This window comes from Rhinopithecus bieti, unplaced genomic scaffold, assembly GCF_001698545.2.
Source record: "Rhinopithecus bieti isolate Rb0 unplaced genomic scaffold, ASM169854v2 scaffold_23236, whole genome shotgun sequence".
Taxonomy (NCBI): Eukaryota; Metazoa; Chordata; class Mammalia; order Primates; family Cercopithecidae; genus Rhinopithecus; species Rhinopithecus bieti.
Genome location: NW_016811820.1, coordinates 2,617,292 through 2,634,004, shown reverse-complemented (window position 1 = coordinate 2,634,004; position 16,713 = coordinate 2,617,292). Strand labels below are relative to the sequence as shown.

The following is a 16,713-nucleotide window of genomic DNA, read 5'->3' as shown; positions in this document are numbered from 1 at the left end:
AAATTAAAAAAAAAAAAAAAATCAGGATGGGAGGAGGAGTTGCAGTAAGACAGAAAGAACAGTAAGAAGACCAAAAGAAAATAGTTTAAAAGATACTCTTTTGATATGTCTGCTAACATGGGGAAATACATAGGCTTTCCTTCCTTTAGTAATGCTAAAATGGTCTGGCATGCCTGAGAGTAAATCGATACTAAGCACAGTCCAGGCAAGACTGCCATCTTACATGAAGCACTGACTGTGAAATAGACACATAAGACACACGATACTCTCCGAGGTTCCCAGCAGCCATAATATTCATCCTTGGCAGTTCATTTGACATTGACTTTCTCTGCTTCCCAATAATTTTTTCCTACCCTTCCTCCCAATGCCGCCCTCCTCCTTTCTCCATAGAGCAATGCTCTAGCTTTCTGAGGCTCACCAAGGAGGTAAAAGATAACAAATTCCCAAGAAATGGGTTTAGCTTGGGAATAAATCCTGTGTTTGCCATGAATGATGCATACAATGGGAAAATGTAAGGATGAGCTTATGAGAACACGAGCTTGGTTCTCAAGAAGCCCAACCAGAAGAGTCTTAAAATGTTACTGTATGTGTGTAATGGACACTGAGTTTCCTGATTAGATCTTATCATGGTTATTTCAAATGGCTTCTTTCTTCTACCACTTGCTAACCTTCCCCTCTGCAGAGTGCATACACACACAAAAGAAAAAGACAAAGGACCCTTTCCACTCTGTCATGGCCCCTTCCAGAAGTATTCTTAAAGCCATGAATCCACAGAGGCTTTTGAATTTAGATAACTTTTATGGTCAAAGCTAAAAATCTTTGCTGGTAATAGGAAATGTCATATGGAATCCACTGGGTAGTCATAATTTCCATTTATAAATAGAAAATATAAAGTGGGTGCCTTATCTGGGTGATTTAATACATGTCTCTGCTTATTACTGTTTTCAAAGTGCCTTTTGCACAAATCTGATTTCAACTGTGCAATAAAGATTCATTATCCTTTTACATAGCAGCCTTTGCATTTCTATGCAGGATCTAATTACGAAAATACGAACTATTCTATAAACAGATGCTAATCGTGAGGAGAAAATGCTTTCATTTTAGAAGGAAGGCATTGCTAAAACTTTACCCAGAAAAGTGCAGCATCTGCATGTAGAAGAAGGAGGTGGGGAAGTGAGAAGTGTTATTCTTGACAAAAGCTATGCAAGTACCATGGGGAGGAAAGGTTCCCAGAAAATGACCATAAAATTGGGGTTAGAGACAGAATGCACATGGTTTAATTCCTATATTCCTAATGTCATTTGTTGTTCCCAGAATTGAATTCGTTTTTTAAAATCTTGTCCCTTATTTTCTTGTATTTTCTGTTTTTTTACAATAAGCCCCATTACTTTTATATCACGGTGGAGGGGAGGATTCCAACAAGTAGAACCAGGAAAAAAAAAATCTCTTTTTTGGAGAAAGAAGCTGAACATTTGTTTGGGGAAATAACTAACAAATGATACTAAAACAGACTGGAGAGACCAACTGTAAGAAACACCTTGGGTGCTAGGTTAATTTTTTGTTTCATTAATGGGTTGTAGTAAAGGAGAAATATAAAGCCCTAATGAATATTCTTTGTCCTGATCATATTCAACTTCACAGCACTGACACGGGTGGCCATACCAAGCATCCTTGTTTATGAAACACCTTTTTCTCTTTTGCCATGACCCATGCTTGTGTTACATCACTGGCTTCTCCTTCTTCATCTCCTTCACTGGGTCTTCTTCCTTATCAGGATATTATAAATGAGACTCTGTTTGGAGCCCCTTCTTTATTTACATTATCTTCCTAGGTAATCCAAACAGCCCCATAGCTTTCAATTCCATATGCTGATGGCTTTCACATTTATACCTCCATGCTGGACATTTTCCCAATCTCCTAGATTCGTTAACTGCCCAGATGACATCTTTTCTTAGCTGTCAATTGGCATTTCTTTCACAACATGTCAAAACAAAATTATTCCCTGCTTCACAACCTCACACCCTATAAATTCTTCCCCATACAACCCTTCCCTATGTCTACACATGATATCAGCCATCCAGTTGCTCAAGCTAAACTCCTGGAAGTCATCCTTGCTTCCTCTTTTTCTTTTACATCCCATGTCCAATCCACCTACTTTCTGTCAAATCTCTACCCAAAATATGCCTGAATGCTACCACTTTACATTTCACTGCTACAATGCTAGTCTTAAACTACTACCATCTCTCTTGGCCCATGCAAGGTGATCTAGCTTCTACACTTGGGAGCATATTCTCCACACAACAGTCATAGTGTTTTTCTGGAGTAAAATTCAGTTTGCATCACTCTCCAGGTTAATCCACTGCAACTAGATTTAGAACTAAGTTCCGTATAACATACATTCTACCCACAGCCTCAAAGGCTCTGCATGAGTCATCTTCTTTTGTATCTCCTCTCTTGCTTTGAACACCAAATTCCAGCCACATCGGCCTTTTTCCTGTCCCTTGAACACACCAAGATTGTCAGTGTATCGGGGACTTTCTATTTGTTCTTTCTTCTGCTTGGAACACTTGCATCTCCTCCCAACAACCTGCAAAAAAAAAGGTCTCCCCTTAACTCAGATCCTCACCACCCATACTGTATCACGTTAGCCTAGGTTATCTTCTGCATAGCCTCACAAGTATCTGAATTAATCATTTCCTTCTTTATGAGTTATCTATTTTCTTACCCTGGAATGTTACCTCTTTGAGAGCAAGGATTCTGTTCTTGTTCAGCACTATATTCACAACAAAAAAGAACAATGCCTGGCTCAGAGTAGATGCTTAAATTTATTTTTAACTGACCAACTTTTAGCTAACCCCAATTTGCCCACAACACACAAAGGATGACATGCAATTACTCTGAAAATCCTTGGAATACTGCAACCCTAAAATACTGAAATGCCATGAAAGCCTTAAAGATGATCCCATAATTTTCAGTTTATTTCCAGTTATTTAATAATCTAGTGATTTCATGGGGTCATCAAAGGCATTTCCTAACTTGCTCCTTCAAGTTGCTAGTCACTCTGCATAGCAGAAATAATGTTAAAATGACTAAGTGAAGCAGTTTATTTTGAATACATCATGTAGGTGACTTTTTAAAGAAAGTTTGCCTTAAGCCATTTAATGATATTAATGACCACTCCTTAAATACCTTCTTATTTGTTTTGAAAATTAATGTTAGGATTTCTTAAGTCAAATATGTGTAACAAGAAAACAGAATACATGTGAAAATACACACACTCTTTTTTTCTATTATAAAGGTAATTTTTTGGTGGTGGTGGTTTTTTTTTTTTTTTTTGAGACGGAGTGTCACTCTTGTTGCGCAGGCTGGAGTGTAATGGCGCAATCTTGGCTCCCTACAACCTCTGCCTCCTGGGTTCAAGCGATTGTCCTGCCTCAGCCTCCGAAGTACCTGGGGTTACAGGCATGCACTACCATGCCCGGCTAATTTTTTGTATTTAGTAGAGATGGGGTTTCACCATGTCGGTCAGGCTGGTCTTGAACCCCTGAGCTCAGGTGATCCACCCTCCTCGGCCTCCCAAAGTGTTGGGATTACAGGTGTGAGTCACCATGCCCAGCCGGTAATGTATTAATAGATCATATATTCCAGGCAGCAGTGCTAAATACTTTACATGCATAATCTAACTGAATTCTCAAACATTCCTATAAGGTATGGACCGCTGGCATTTCCGTATTACATTCAGACAGCTGAGGTTTATAAAGGCTCAGTATCACAAAGTTACACAACCAGTTAATGATGAAGCAAGAATTTGAATCCTCAGTGGTCTGATTCTAAAGCCTGTGTTCTTATTCCTGCATAATACTGTATCTCAAATGATTATATTACATTATAAATTTATTTTCTTCTAATTCTTCATACATTTTTTTCAAATCAAATCCTACCGAGATAAGTAAAGAAACAGTTTAGTGCAGATAACAGTTTATTCTTTCAAACAAGTCTAGGTTTGCTAAATGTCTATATATCTAAAGGATTCTGAGTGGACGGTGTAAGAAGAGACTGGCAATTAATTACTAATACATAAAGTAGGGCCCACCCAATGTAAGCACAGAGATTTATCTGTCTCTAGGTCTGCTCTTAGGTCATTACCTGATAGAAAGTCCAAAGTAATCCTTGCTTCAACACACCTAAGTAAGATATCTGACTCCTGGTAAAATATTAGTGAGGAATGCAATGCAATAAACCTTATTTGGAGGATCTTAAAAGAACAAAGCCTTCACTAATGACATTTTAATGAGGAAATGCACATGCTAATTACTGTATTCTTCTAGCTAGTCTATAAAAAGTCTATGCCAAAGTAATGTAAGTATCTGCTGATTCAGACTTTACTGAAAAAGGTTTAGCTTTATATTTTAAACCTTTGGGTAAAACAAAGGAAAAAAAATAAAGAAAAAAATCCACCTTAAGTTCCAGATCTAGCTTGCTATCTGAGGAGGAGATTAACAGGAAGCACTCAGAATACGATAAATGTTTTTCCAATGAGTATTTACCCAAGTCCCAAATCGATTATTTAGCAGTGCATAAATCTGATATAACCACTTGGCTAATGAAAACATCAACACTACCTGATAGTACTACATTTTGAGGCAAGGTACAGTGTAGGCCCAAGGAAGAGACAAGACTGCCAATACGTGGCAGTTGTATCCTAAGTGTGTGGTCACATATATGACCTCATTTCATCCTTGTGACATCCTTGTAGGTGGGTGGCAGGAAGGACACTGGCAATAAACATTAATGAAAGTTAAAAACATCCCAGGTTACTTAAGAGGCTGAAATTCCATAGACTTTGTGGAATTTTAAATCATTTTTTTCTCATTAGAATTTCATTTGCCCCCTTTCTCTCAACACTCAATTATCTACACTTATGGAAGGAAACAGAGGTAACGATAAAGTGAAATGCTAGGAAAAAACAAAAAAAAAAAAAGAAAAAAGTCTGTCTCTCCATATCTCCATATATCTCTAATATCTCCTTCCAAGCCTGCTCTGACCCTTTCCTGGTTTAACCTCATTGCCATACATAGATACACAAGAAAACCTCCACTTTCAAGCTGTAAAATGTTTTTAGGAACTCCTATTAGAAAGTGTTCATGAAAAACCAGACTTAACATGAGCTAGTGTGCATAACGGAGGGGGGCAGGGAAAACACAGGATAGAGGAGGGAAGAGAACAGTTCTAATGCCAATTAATTAGCCATATGTCCTACAACAAGTTATTTAACCTCACAGATCCCAGTTTTCTCCTCTGCAAATTAGGAAGCTGAAACAGATGGCCTTGTATTCTGAATCTAATCCTCTATAATTCTAACTCTAGCACACATTCAGTTCAAGATATGACTTACTCTTTAGGGGCTAGCTTAACTGCTACCTCCTCTAAGAAGTCTTCCCTGGCCGGGCATGGTGGCTCATGCTTGTAGTCCTAGCACTGTGGGAGGCCGAGGTGGGGATCACCAGGTCAGGAGATTGAGACCATCCTGGCTAACACGGTGAAACTCTGTCTCTACTAAAAATACAAAAAATTAGCCAGGTGTGGTGGTGGGCACCTGTAGTCCTAGCTACTCAGGAGGCTGAGGCAGGAGAATGGCGTGAACCCAGGAGGTGGAGCTTGCAGTGAGCCCAGATCGCGCCACTGCACTCCAGCCTGGGCGACAGAGTGAGACTCCGCCTCAAAAAAAAAAAAAAAAAAGAAGAAGTCTTCCCTGATAAAGCCGCGGGAACCAAGTTTTCCCTCCTCTTCAAGCTTATACTACCATATTTGTACCACTCTGTAATGATCAATAGCACTGGTCAAAGGCCTTAGTTTAAAACCTCACTACTTGTTAGCTGTGTGACTTTAGGTCAATTACAGTCATGCTTTGCTTAACAATGGGCATAAGTTGAGAAATGTATTGTTAAGTGATCTCGTTGCTCTGCAAACTTCATAGAGTATACTTTTAAAAACCTAGATAGTACAGTCAGCTATACACCTAGGCTCTATGGTATAGCCTATTGCTCCTAGGCTACAAACCTCTACAGCATGTTACTGTTACCTACATAGGCAACTACGGTATTCAGTACAGTAACACAATGGCAAATATTTGTGTGTCTAATACAGAAAAGTACTGCAAAAATATGTTACTATAATTTATTGGATCTCCACTGTATATGTGGTCTGTTGTTGACTGAAAGGTTGTTATATGGTGCATGACTGCATTTGCCCTATCTGACTTCAGTTTCATAAGTTGTCAAATAGAGATAATAATAGACTGGTGGGACTATTAAAGGATTAAATGATTGCAGCTACTCAGGAGACAAAGGCAGGAGGGTCACTTGAGGCTAAGAGTTCAAGACAAGCCTGGGCAACAGAGTAAGATCCCACCTCTACAAAAAAAAAAAAAAAAAAAAAAAAAAAAAAAAAAAAAGCCAGGCACAAATGGTGCATTCCTTAAGTCCCAGCTACTTGGGAGGCTGAGGCAGGAAGATCCATTCACTCTGGGTTCAAGGTTGCAGTGGGCTATGATCATGCCACTGCACTTCAGCCTGGGTGACACAGCAAGACCCTGTCTTAAAAACCTAACCAAACAAAACATAACAATGTAGATACTTCTTAGTATCTGCTGTGAATTCGGTGGTAAACCAAAGTGATGGACATAGTCACCAAACTCAAATAACCTGCTCTTTTTTCCCTATAGGCCAAAATAAAATTTTAAAGTATTAGTCTTGCTCTCTGTAAGTTTAGAATACTTAAAATAATGAAACCCATAGATAGCAGAATATGGAAACAGAATTACTATGATTTGGATGTGTGGATATTTTATTCCCCTAGACCATGAGGATAATACTTAATCTCTAAGATCAGGAAAATCTCATATATCAGTTCAACATTTATTGGTTACCAGGTGCTTATGATAGGCCCTTGGGATACAATGATAAACAGAAAGTTCCTGCCTTTCAAGGGTATGCATTACAGTGGGGGAAAAACAATTAACTTACAGGAATTCTAAGGGAATTACAACCTTTAGACTTAAGATTTTCTTAACTATCTACAAATCTATCCTGCTATATATAAAGGGCCTCTTATTGAGCTATAGAGCACCCTGTTAATACTGAGAAATCTCTATCTCCCATTCTGCCCCCCATCCCCCGTCAACACATTTTCTCTGTCTCTTTCAATCAAAGCTGAATAATGCAAAATGGATTACTATGTTAGAGGCTGGCTCTGTTAATTAATTCATTTATTTCACAAATTTTAAAGAAAAATGACTTCTTGGAGAAGAAAGACCATGTTTCTACATCCCTGTATTTCTACTGTGAACATCTAGGCAAACAACCTGATATTAACAATGTGGGAACACAGCAGTGAAGACTCTGGTTAAAATATTGAATATATGTTTCCCCTAAAGATATACAAGAATGTATTTGTATCATTTTGAAAATGTGAATGAGGCAACACATTCCTTGTTCAAATGGCAACAAATTCCTCTCAGATTATGGGGTCTGGATGCCACTATCTTGCATTACTGGTATGAATTATTAGGAAAATAAAAACATCAAAGAGGGAAAATAATTGATGTTATTTAAAAATGTGTATATGTGTGTGGACATATAAGTATATAAAAATGCTCAAACAACATTTATACAGTGCCTTTAGAAGTACAAAATGTGTGTGTGTGTATGTGTGTGTAGACTAACAATTTTGGCAATTATTTAGTCTAGTTCCCTCATTTTACTGAGAAAATTGATGTTCAAAGAAGAGGTTTAGTTGTTGTTCAAGAGCCAACAGCTACAAGGTGGCAGATATAGAAATGAGCACAATTTCTGACTCCAAAAAGTAGGGCTTTTTACCACATGTCGCAAATGTGTATAAGAGAATGTATATGTATACACACAAACACAGAGTGCCTGAATAGCTAAATGTGTGGTACAAAGAAAAGTTATTAATAAACAGTAGTAATGTTCTCTTTCTTCTTCATATTTAGCCAAACTATCATTACATACACTGAGTGTAAAGAAGACAACTGCTCAAAACCTTTTTCTTAAGAGAGAACAACAATTATCTGAACCTTGAACCTGCTATTGCTATACCTTTTCTTACTTCACAAGTTCTACAGGCAGCTGACCATTAATACCACTGAAACTAGTGAGCCTACCCTCAACCAGTGTCCACAATGTCCACAAAAGTTTGCCTATCAGTAAGTCTCAGTGGGAAAAGTCAGTCTAGTTCACACTGTTCGCGAATTTCAGCTTATCCTTTGAAATGAAAATATCCAGGAATAATGTTTTATTTAAGAACCTAATTTCATACACATCAGTGCATTAAAACATGTCCCTATAGACGCTGCCATTACTGATCAAATCTGAATATTTTTATTCAGTTGCTGCAACCATATATCCAGATGCCTAGAGAAGAACATGGCACGAGGGGGTTCCAAGTGACATGCTCTGAATCCTTCCTGTGCCAGACAAAATTTAATTATATCCATTGTTTGTGTTATTCGAAATATATTCACAGTCCATCTACTCAGCAAGAAATTCCCTTCTATTTTATTCAGTATAGCTTTTATGCTAAAAGAAGGGAGGGAAAGCTGTAGCTCCCTCTCCCATTCCCCACAAGGAGATATGAGGCTGCTGAAGCCCAGTTGATTTCCCAAGCCCAATTATTTCATTGTGTACTATCCTCTTCAACAGCACACTTTACCTAGGGACACAGTCTGCCTAAACACCACACACTTAATGGAGTCCCGAAGCTGTCTCAATTTCATTGCTTCTAACTAATAGGCTGTGATACTTTTTCCCCAAACAGATCAGAGCTCTTCTCTCACTCCACATCTTCCTCCTACAGGATAAAAAGGGGAGGAGGGAGCTACTCTGATGAAAGAGACAAAGTAGAAATTCCTGATGCCATACCTTCATTACTACCCAATACCTGCCTTTCTTATGGGCACAGCAACATCATTTAATCCAGTATAGGAGCTTCTTTTCTCTAGATAACGACAATAATAGGTGTTTCGTTATTACTCTGAGTAGTAACATGGAACAGCAGGAATCCACACACTTTGTAGTAGTTAACAGGCAGATGAATCAAGTTTTCCTTTCCTTGAAAGAATTCTGAAATTGATTGCCCAGAGAGTATTTTAGGATTGAGAGAAAAAGGAAGAAAGTGCTAGGAAATGATGATTTCTTTAAACTCGTAAGTCTTTGGAATATGTTGCTACCAAAGATAAATGTCTCCCATTGTCTTCCACTATTCAGAGCAGATTTAGAATTCTTTTTCTTTGGTTTTGTTCTTTGAGACAGAATCTCACTGTGCCGTGCAGGCTGGAGTGCAGTGGCACAATCTCAGGTCACTGCAACCTCTGCCTCCCAAGTTCAAGTAATTTTTGTGCCTCAGCCTCCCAAGTAGCTGGGACAACTGGAACACAGCACAATGTCCAGCTAATTTTTTCTTGTATTTTTAGTAGAGACAGGGTTTCACCATGTTGGCCAGGCTAGTCTTGAACTCCTGACCTCAAGGGATATGCCCACCTCAGCCTCCTAAAGTGCTGGGATTACAGGTATGAGCCACCGTGTCTGACCAGATTCAATATTCATATTAACAGCTCACTCCCTATTCTGATTTGGGTTTATATCTTGAAAAAGAATATGATTTCCAGGGGTAGGTGTCAAAGGCACAACTTTACCTTCATACAGGGAGACATAATTTGTGATAGATCTTTTTCTTAATCCTTAGCACTTATGTTAATAGCTGTGTCATACTGAAGCTTTCCTATTCAATAATTTAAGCATATTGGGGAAGGACCGTCAGGAAAAGAGACTTCCTGGTTTTCAAAACTGATTTCTTAAAAGATTATGTATATTTTAAGATGGTGTTTCTGCCATCTTCCAGAGCCATATCCAAGTGGAGATTTCAAGAAAAGGTAGAAATATTGAGAAAGCCAGGCCCAAAAACATGCTGAAGAAATTTTATACGTACTTCTGAAATGTGATGCCTCCCTGTCCCCCAGGGACAATTTCTGTGCTGCCTGAGATAATACCTCTTATATAATGTGAGAAAGAATCAAAAGAGTTAATCCAAATAGCTCCCAAACCCTGCTGGAACTCACCAGCTCTCTTCTTAAAGCAAGACACAACAGTAACATTTAATTACATTTGACATTTAGCTTCGGATTCCATAAGTCATCCTAAATTATCTTTTGGGTCAAAACAGACATAAATTCACCCACAGAAGACAGTTATCATTATCTTCAAAGTTAAAACCCCTGACTGCTTGGGATGGGAGAGATAGCAAACATGTAATAAGCTCTAAAAAGCATCATCACAGTCCTTCAAGGAAACATGCTCTACTCCTTCATCGTCACCCTTGCCTAGAATTAACGTGACCACCCTAACTCTGGCCAGTACTCTCGGACAGGCTCATAAGTCATGGTTAGTTCAGAAGGTATCTAAACTGGATTGTAGGAAAGAAAGACAATGGAGGTAGTCCTCTGGCCAAACTTTCTTTATTTTTATTTATTTATTTATTTTGAGACAGGGTCTCACTCTGTCACCCAGGTTAGAGTGCAGTGGCACTCTCAGTTCACTGCAACCTCTGCCTCCCAGGTTCAAGTGATTCTCCTTGAGTAGCTGGAATAGCAACTCAATAGCCTCCTGAGTAGCTGGAATTACAGGTGTCTGCCACCACACCCAGCTAGTTTTTGTATTTTTAGTAGAGATGGGATTTCACTATGTTGGCCAGGCTGGTCTCAAACTCCTGACCTAAAGAGATCTCCCCACCTTGGCCTCCCAAAGTGCTGGGATTACAGGTGTGAGCCACTGCACCCAACCCGGGTCAAACTATCATGCTTACATTTGCCCAAGTTATCAACTAACGCCCAGCACTTTCCAGGTCCAACAGGTGGTCTCCTTTGTCATCTTTTCATAGTATAATCACAGATCTTGATAAATCAGGAACAAAAGAGAGGAAAGTGCTTTGAATATTAAATATAGATATGAAGAAGCCTAGAACTAACTGCATTCATTATGCTGAATTCATTATTCATTGAGAAGGGAGAAATCATAAGAATATACAGGAAAATAATAAAAGATTATTAAAGCAAATTCTAGGTTAGGTCTGAGATTTAAATAACCCTGACAGTAGGTTACACGAATCACTGCACTTTCTTCCCCAGAGGCAAACCTATCTGAAACAGTCAGTAGCTGGAGCAGGTCTGCTTTATCATGTTAGAAAATTATGCTGGGTGAGTTAAATCTGAATAGTGCCCTCTACAGGGATTAACATTTCTTTACAATCTTTTTCCTATTGCTGGACATCTTTGTCTTGTTGCTGCAAAAATCATCATCCTTGTAAAAGGCTCTTCATTCAGGCGCTGAAATCAGATGATGTGTCCTTAAACCTCTGCTACACTGCTCATGAGCTATGTAACTTTAGGTGAGTTACTCTACCTTTCTAAACCTCAAGATTTCTACCCATAAAACAAGGATACTATATGGAAGGCAGGGGTCTCTTTTAATGCACAATAGCATGTGCTTGGCACAGAGCAAGATCTCACTCAGTGTTAGCTTCTAGCAGTATTCCCACTTAAGATACAAATCTATTTGCATTTTTACTTCATTGACTTATAATAATTTCCCATTAGTGTCTTCAAAAGCTGTTTATTTTCCCTCATTAAGCCTGATAAGGTGTAAATGCATACGTTTAGATAATGCCACTAGCAAAAAAGGCTCAGGGTTGTGTAGGTTTTTGGCCTTGTTAAGGCAGGTTGCCATCAGAGTTTAAGGATCACAGAAATAGTACAATAGAACCTCTAGATACAACCATACTTGGTCCAGATGGAAGACAAAGGTAGTGGAATGCCATCTATGATTGCAACTGTGAACTAAAAGAATCCCACTGGTTGATTACATTTTTACTGTTTGGCTTTCTTCTCTCCTCTCTTTGCACACACTGGCTTTCTCTGATTGACTATAACTAGTTAAATCTACCTAATGGTTGTTTTTCTAGGGTTCTAGTCTTGCTTGCTTTTTGCAGAACTCACACATAAGTAAGATACAACAAATGCAAGGAGGCTGCCTTTATTACTTTGACTCCCCCGTCCATGTCATTTGCCCCCTAAATGAGCATTCCATCTGCCCAAATTCCATTTGAAGCATCAGCAGTTTCATTGGAGGTGGTGTCTTCAGAGTTCCTTTACTCCATGTCTTTAGCTTTCAGATAATTGCAATGTGATGTGTTCAGACTAATAACGATTAACCCCCGTCTTCCACTGATAACTGAGAAAGTGAGAGTTTACACAGGCTAAGGTGACCAGCACTGCAGCCTCGGACAGTCTCACACTCTTCTCTGAAAGCATGATGGCTGTGTGGCAATTCTTAACCTACTTACTTATTTCATGCTCTGGCCCCCTCTCAGCTTCTCACTTTCTACATCTGTGTTAAGTTGGTAGTGATTTGCAATTAGCAAACTACTTACTAATAAATACAGACTTGTTTGCTCCAGATCTCAGAAGTGACTTAAAAGGAAAACCATAAAATTTTGGTTTCATTTGGCAAATTTACAGCAACAAACTCAAAATCAATATTCTATTTGTCAGAATTAGAGGGTCCACACTAAATTCACGAATTTCTTAGAAAGTTTTATAAGAAACAGGGATTTTTTTCCCCCTGTGGTGGCAAAAGTACAATCAATAAATAAAAGAGACTGTCTTTCTAAGGGAAGGAAAGGAAGGTACACAGCATTTTTAGCACCTACTATAAATTCTGTGATAGGGTTACTTTCACCATTATTTCAGTGAATCTTCTCAAGATCATGTTGAGGAAGGTATTACTGGTCCCATTTTTATAGTAAGAGTAACTGAGATTCAATCAAGTTAAGTGATTTGCCTAAAACTAGAAAGTTAAAACAAAGAGGTTTCAAAATCTAGGCATTTAAACCTAGTGACCACTTCTTTTCTCTTTTCTTTTTTGTTTTTTTCTCTCCTGTCTCAGCCTCCTGAATAGCTGGGATTACAGGCGCCCACCACCATGCCCAGCTAATTTCTTTTGTATTTTTAGTGGAGACAGGATTTTGCCATGTTAGCCAGGCTGGTTTTAAGCTCCTGACCTCAAGTGATCCACCCACCTCAGCCTCCCAAAGTGCTAGGATTACAGGTGTGAGCCACCGGGCCTGGCCTTTTTTGTCTTTTCTTATACAAAAATATTGTCCATGTAAAATTAGAGCAATTAAAATGGTTACAAATGATCTGTTCCATTTATTCACATGGGGCAAGAACATATTGTAGCATAAAATTTGAACAAATCTATTAATTATCTTCTGACTGTATTATGAATTTTAAAAATGACAAAGTCAGTCACTTTATGCAGTACGTACATTCCTGCAATGCATGACTATGAAATAAGATATGAAAGTTGTTAATTTGATATATAAACAAAAACTTGGTCTTGTATTACCAGTTTTCCCATCATTAAGAAATAAGTGGTGGCTTCACACCCTATAAATCCCAGCACTTTGGGAATGGCTGAGGTGGAAGGATCATGAGGTCAGGAGATTAGACCATCCTGGCTAATATGGTGAAACTCCATCTCTACTAAAAAATACAAAAACAAAACAGGCCGGGCGCGGTGGCTCAAGCCTGTATCCCAGCACTTTTGGGAGGCCCGAGTGGGCGGATCACGAGGTCAGTGAGATGCGAGAACCGATCCTGGCGACACGGTGAAACCCGTCTCCTCCTAACTAAAAAAATACAAAAAACTAGCCGGGCGAGGTGGCGGGCGCCTTAATCGCAGCTACTCGGGAGGCTGAGGCAGGAGAATGGCGTAAACCCCCGGGAGGCAGAGCTTGCAGTGAGCTGAGATCTGGCCCCGCACTCCAGCCTGGTGACAGAGCCCAGACCTCCCGTCTCAAAAAAAAAAAAAAAAAAAAAAAATACAAAAACAAAATTATCCAGGCGTGGTGGCAGGCGCCTGTAGTCCCAGCTACTAGGGAGGCTGAGGTGGCAGAATGGTGTGAACCCGGGAGACAGAGCTTGCAGTGAGCTGAGATTGTGCCACTGCACTCCAGCCTGGGCAACAGAGCGAGACTCCATCTCAAAAATAAATTAAATAAATAAATAAATAAATAAGTGGATGACATTTGCAAGCATCATATGTAAGCTGTCATTGTGCTATCAAAGAGCACAATATCTGAAACTGAATTTAGTAAAGCTTCAATAATATTTACTTAAACCAAATGCTTGTGGAATGGTCTGTGTTGATACTTCTGAAAGCAGCAGACTGTCTTATCTCAGGAGCTATTACCTACAGTATTTTTACAGTAAGATACTGTTAAAATTTCTACTAGAATTTTACATTATTTTAACAGAAAATGTGATAGATTTAACAAAGTGTATTTAAATGGTTAATGATACTAGAATGCAAACGCTATGGTTAAAATACCCACTTCCTTCATTCTGAAAAAAAATTATAAGCTATGAGATTATACAATAGTGTACACTGCAAATCCTCTAGGAAACTACTATTCCTTTATAAGCATAAAAAAAGTCTACGTTGTGTTAAACAGAATTTAAACATCAGTAAAATGAAGAGTAATGCAATTGGCAACCTGAGGCTCCACCAGATGCCCATTTCTATAGTAATCAACTCCAGAGACTTAGGGAACCATCACCTCACCCTAGTGCACTGTCTAATGAGAGCTAATCCTGTTACTCACAGAAGATAACTAGAACTCAGCTCAACCCAGCCTGTGAGGTGAGCATCCCCACTGTCAGAATTTGCTTCAGCAAAAATGCAGCAGTGAGGAAATTTGTGAAATGATAGCTGAGTAAGCAATAGACAATTAAGGAATTTAAAACAGCTGCTAGGAGATGCGATGAGCCAACTGGCAGGAAAAAGACAGTTTTATACTAATTATCATATTTGAAAGAAAACAAGAGTACCCCCTTTAGTCCTTAATATACATTATTTCTTTTTCCATTCGAACGTCTACCTTGGCAAAATAAAATCTATGAGGCATTACCTAGCATAGGTTTTAATTTGATTAAATACCAAGCAACACTTACTGCTGTATCCTTGGCTACAGCTAAGGTATGGGAAGAAAACGCAAAGGGAAATGATGGCAGAAAAAGGATGCCAAACTAGAAGAGCAATATTTCTTCTTATTGTGATCTTTATTTGGAACATAACATTTTGTTATGTATTCTCTTGTGCTCAGAAGCAATCTAAATATTACTACGTAAACATTCTGAAGGATGCTAAGCACACATCATGGACCATTCCAGCTATTATTCATCCTTAATATGCTCAACCTCAAACCACAATCAAGGCCAAATAAGCCCTTCAAGGCCAAATAAGCCTTTCCTACTAACACACACTGCACTATAGAAGATGGCTTCACTAGATGGGTAACAAGTGGCTAACAATACAGTCAATGTAGCTGAAAATGGGGGTAAGAATTAGCACCTTCAAACAATGAAGCTCATCGCTCAGTCAAAATTTATTCTCTTTCCTTCAACATCAAAGAAATGAATAAAAGGAGCTTCGAGGATGCTCAAGAGAAACTGAACAACTGTTAAGTGCCAAGCACCTTATATATATTCTCATTGTCTCACAACTCCACTTAAACACACATTTTACAGACAAAGAAACTGGGACTTAGGCAGGCAATACTTTGTATCTTTCACAGGGCTACACTGATTGTCCCCCAAGTGGTCACCTGGGCATTAATCTAGCACCAAGCCTTACGTAACACACCAAATTCCACCAAAATGACTGTTCCTTACTCACAAAATATGTATTTGGCTGTCTTCCTCAGTAACAAGTTGTCATGGAATTACTTTTACTTTAATCCTACACAAGAATCCTTCCCTTTTAAGGAAATCAGCAATCAAACTATTGCCTGGCCAAGATTCAATGCCACAGTACGCAGTTGGGCTTATCCACAGTAAAAAAAAAAAAAAAAAAAAAAAAACAAGAAAACAACTACAGTCCTTGCTGTCCTCCTCTGGTGTTTCCTGTCTTCTTTCTCCAATTCTGTGTTTATCAAGTCTTGGCCATAAATGTCTTCAGCTCTTGATTTACATCATTTTGCTTCATTATCATCTGCTTCTAATTGGTAGGTCATTTGGAGGCACACTCTCCTGAGAAATGAGGATGAGCCTATGCAGTCAGCTCTCCTCTGGCAATGCTGACATGATTTTTGGAACACATAATTGATGGTCTTTCTATTCACCAGGTTATCACTAGTGCTGAGCAATTCTGGCTGTTCTTGGCATAATTCCTACATTTGCTAGAATACTCTGGCTTACTCAAGATTTCCTATTGGTACCTTTCCTTTCCTGAAGACAAATATATATCTAGACTTTCCGACATACAAATAATTAATAAAGAAAACAAGATGTGGCCGGGTGTGGTGGCTCATGCCTGTAATCTCAGCACTTTGGGAGGCCAAGGCAACTGGATCACAAGGTCAGGAGATCGAGACCATCCTGGCTCACACAGTGAAACCATGTCGCTACTAAAAAAAAACAAAAAAATTAGCCGGGTGTGGTGGCACACGCCTGTAACCCAGCTACTCAGTAGGCTGAGGCAGGAGAGTGGCGTGAACCTGGGAGGTGGAGCTTGCAGTAAACCGAGATCGTGCCACTGCACTCCAGGCTGGGCAACAGAGCAAGGCTCCGTCTCAAAAAAA

At 39.0% G+C, this 16,713-nt stretch overlaps 1 protein-coding gene across 1 annotated transcript in view; it reads right to left on the bottom strand.

The window, feature by feature from the left end:
• Positions 1-16,713, bottom strand: part of AUTS2 (activator of transcription and developmental regulator AUTS2) — a 1,233,574-nt gene that overhangs the window by 608,293 nt on the left and 608,568 nt on the right.